The sequence below is a fragment of the Solanum pennellii genome, chromosome 4, assembly GCF_001406875.1.
Source record: "Solanum pennellii chromosome 4, SPENNV200".
Classification (NCBI taxonomy): domain Eukaryota; kingdom Viridiplantae; phylum Streptophyta; class Magnoliopsida; order Solanales; family Solanaceae; genus Solanum; species Solanum pennellii.
Window position 1 is genome coordinate 60,179,727 of NC_028640.1, and position 4,459 is coordinate 60,184,185.

Here is a 4,459-nt window from a genome sequence, read left to right on the forward strand (position 1 = left end):
AAAAAAATTAAATATTAGAAATTCGAGATGAATTATTTGATTTTGAGTTTGTCACGTGTTTTTCGTTAAAATTGAGGGTAAAATTTGTGTCAAAGTATAGTCAAAAGGGTATATTTGGACCTAACATATAAAAAAGTGTATATTTAAAATATTTCCAATAATAGAAGGGTAATATTTGACCATTTTCCCTAATATAATTGTAAAAAATATAGTTGGTAAATTTTCTTCTTTCCAAATTGTGTATAATTGGGATTTTAAAAGGAAAACAAAAATTGTTCCTATATCAAGTCAGAAATTTGATTCCTTAATTTTTGACTCCAAAGGGGCACAAAATCAAATGTCCTTGTACTGTGAGCACAAATCAAATGTTCCTACATGAAATCAGACATCTCTCTAATCTCTATTTGTTAGTGGATCTGATTGGTAAGCTTTCTCCTTCTGTTGTCTTTCTATATATGAGATTATATAAAAAAAATCTGGTTTTGTTATAATTATTTTATTTCCTGATTTGTGGTTAGGGTTGATATTTGAGATGTCTTTGTTTTCAAATGTGATGAGTAGATTTCCTTGTTGTGCTGTGTTCCAAATTTTATCCACTATCCTTCTACGCTAAATTCACGGGGTTACAAGCTGTAATTTGTCCAAGTAAGTTGTCCAATTTTTCTTTTTTGGTTTTACGTACTTAGATTTGTCTTTGTTCAGCAAAATAGGATTATAATTTGCCTTTTTCTTCTATGTTAGGATCCAAGATTCCTTTGTCCCGCTGCACGACTTCGATAAAGGCAAGGATGGCTAGATCTCCAAGAACTGTGAGGTTTGCCTCACTTTTTTTCTTATTAGCACTTCCTTGAGATGTCATGGCTTTCTCACTTGCAAATACAGGCTGAATTATCGAGTTCCAGTGAATATTGACAAGTTTATCATTAATTGGTATGTACAAAGAGGTTGCAAGAGGATCCCTAAATCCTAAACCCTAAACCCTAAACTATTTCCCACGTAAACAAACTTATCTGCACCTTCATTGGTAATTTTTTTATTGCTTTCACCCCGATCTCCCCAGCTACAATGTAAGCAATGATCTATTCCACCGTATTTCCCAGAATAACCAGTCCCATTCATAGACCCGTCAATAGTCAAAACTCTTCCATGATGTTACCAAAAAATCCACTCACAAGAATCTCCACTCATAAATGGTTCCCTCATACCTCCATATCTACTTTCGATAAAGGAACTAATCCACCAAACAGAAGCATGAAGAACAACACACCAAGGAAGCTAACACTAGCAACCTTCTTTCTTTTCACCTCACTCTTCTTTTTCTCCACTTTCTTTCTACTTGTTGATGCGGGCACTATTGCCTGTGTTTTCAACTTTGGAATCGAAACCAATGTCACTATCCTAGTTGCTTCATCATATAAGGTGGTGTATATGACTTCCATGGAGGAGGATGGGAATACATCCTGGGGGTGGGTGCACTTGAGGAGCTACACCAGTACCTCCAAGTTGTGCATTTTCTGTTGTTTCATAGGATATATTTGCATTCAAATGTTGAATTGGTGAATGAAGTATCCTAATTCCTCAACATAATGCTTTATTCATTGCCTTGACAAGTGAACACTATCCCCTTTTTTCTAGCCTTCTTCTTTTTTTCCTCATCATTATTAACATTATCACTCAAGAAAAATATAGTGAATTTTTGGTGTTTGTTTACATTATTCGAGTCTTCACTATGTTATTTCCTTTTCAACAAATAACTATAATTACTTATATTAGCATTGAGTTTCTGTTCTACAACTCCACCTTTTGCTGAATTACTTCCTAACTTCGAGGAAGAATGTAGCAATATATTAGAACTCAACAGATTATTCAACCCTTTTGAGAGATTGGAACCACAATTCGCTGATTGCACGTTCAAGTACCCGGAGACATTGGTAAAAACCTAGTGCAACAACACAAACACTTCATCCAAAACTCTTGAGTTGCTCCAACTACGAAGTAGCCCTGGCGATGACATGTACTTAACCATCTCAACTACCGCTTCCTGATTGGGGGCAAAATTTCTCATTTCCCCCGACGTCAACTTGAAATTTCTATAATAATCACTATAATTCCTAATTAATTCATCGTAGGTTGACTAAAGCAATTAGGGTCCATATGAAGCAGGTTTGATCCCGTAGCTTCCCCTTGATAATCTCTCGAGGTTGACTTGATAGTTCCAGAAGCATCATCAAAACTCCCCATTGGTTACCAAAGATATTTGGGTCCATCTGACCCGAGTCCACACCCGACTCTGACCCAAGATAGTCAGGCATGTATCTAGGTGTTTGCAATGCATCATTATGGGTAGGGTTTCGGAAAATAACATTGAACGATGCATAAAAAAAGATGTCATCAGTTAGGAAATTAATGTTCCAAAATTTCATTAAAAAATCCTCAATATTTTCTTGATATGTTGTAGTTGACGTGTAGGGCGTAAAAAGTATTTAGCAATTGATCAAAGATTTAACGAGAGGCAGAGTAGGAATAGAGAGGAAACTGTCATTACTTTTCTTTTAGAGCTTTATCTTTTGAGATTGTTCAGATATATATTAGATTTTGTAGATATCATATCTTAGAAACAAAAATTAAGATCCTTAAAGTTTCAAAAAACGAATTTGTAAGCTAGTTTCATCAGTTGATTATGTGTATTTTACCACTAAGAGCATGTATGGATACTAGAATCCTCTTTTAAATGATAGAACCTTGAGGAAAGATTGCTATTTTTCAATGAAGTAAGGGGTGTAAGTATGTGACCCAAGAACTATTTAGTTCTATTTATTTTCTCTATGCCTCTTATTTCACACATGGAATTTCATAATCTAGAAATCAGTGACTAGTATATCTTATAAAAAATGAATTTTTCTAGTTAAATCAAGAACACCCAAGAAAGAAAGTTGAATTTTAGAAAACGTCCTACACATGACCGCAACATTCTTTTATGTCCTACACATGAAATCAACATACTTTTTATGTCCTACACATGACAACAACATATTTTGTATGTCCTACACATGACCGCTACATTTGAAAAAAAGATCGATAATTTTCAATGAAATTTTAGAAGTTAAATTTCTCAATTAATGACATTATTTTTTACGCATCATTTGATGATACTTTTCCAAACCCTATCGATGATGATGCATTCCAAACGTCTATATTTACCTTGAGTGACATTGTTAATAATTCACTATATTTAAGAATAGGAAAAATTTTATCATGAGTGAGGTACAACTACTAGTTGTATGAGGAGTTATTTTATTGCTATTATATTTTTTGGGACCCAAGATTTATTGTTCTTTTTTGCCTTTTGTTTCTCTTTCACATTTCTCGTTTTCTCTAGATTAATTAGGAATAAGGGAGTGTTCACTTGTCAAGGCAAATAAAAATGCATTATGTGGAGGAATTATAGTATAAAGATAGCATACTTCATTCAACATTTGAATGCAAAGATATTCTATGAAATGGCGGAAAATGTAAATCTAAAGGCACAACTTGGAGAAAATGGTGTACCTCCTCAAGTGGCGCCACCCCCGTAATGTATCCCCATCCTCTTCTTATGGATTTCATTGTACAACCTTGTATGATGAAGCCACAACGACCACAAGTGCCATTGGTTCCCATTCGAAAGTTGAAACCACAACAGTAGCGCCCGTGACAAAAAGTAGCAAGAAAGTGGAGAATAAGAAGAGTTAGGTGAAAATAGAGACCGTTGCTAGTTGTAGCTTCCTTGGTGTGTTATTCTTCACGCTTCCCTTTAGTGGGTTGGTTCCTTTATTGAAGGTGAGATATGGATGTATAAGGAAACCAATTCTGAGTGGAGATTCTTGTGAGTTGATTTTTTCATAAAGCATCATGTAAGAGTGTTGACTATTGATGGGCCCGTGAATGGGACTGGTAATTCTCGGAAATACAGTGAAAAAGATCATTCTCACTTTTTGGACAGGGAGTCAGGGTGAAAGCAATCAGAAAAGTACCAATATGGCTGTGGATGAGTTTGTTTACGTGGGTTGTGGTTTGATTCTCTGGCAGACTTTTTGTATGTCCCGAGGAATGATACACTTTTAAGAATATGCAGGGGATATTCTTAAAAGGTTCAAGCCTGTACCGACCCACTAGTTCACAGTTAAAAGTTTTCAAATTTTGAATGAGGTTAGGGCTGATCTAACAGTTTATAGAAGTATAATTAGTAGTTTGTTGTATTTGATAGCAACAAGACCTGATCTCATGTTCGCGACAAGTCTTCTATTGAGGTTTATGCTAGATCATTTTGGTGTTGCTAAACGAACATTGAGATATATCAAAGGAACTGTTGATTATGGTATTTGATTTAAAAAGGAAGAGCAAGGGAAATTGATAGGTTATTCAGGTAGTGATTGGGAAGGAAGCTTGATTATGTGCTTTTGCAAAGAAGAAAGAAGTG

General features: G+C 35.0%; 1 pseudogene; it reads right to left on the reverse strand.

Moving 5' to 3' along the window:
• Window positions 1–712: 712 nt before the first annotated feature.
• The window catches only part of LOC107016854, a 7,083-nt pseudogene continuing 3,336 nt past the window's right edge, over window positions 713–4,459 (reverse strand).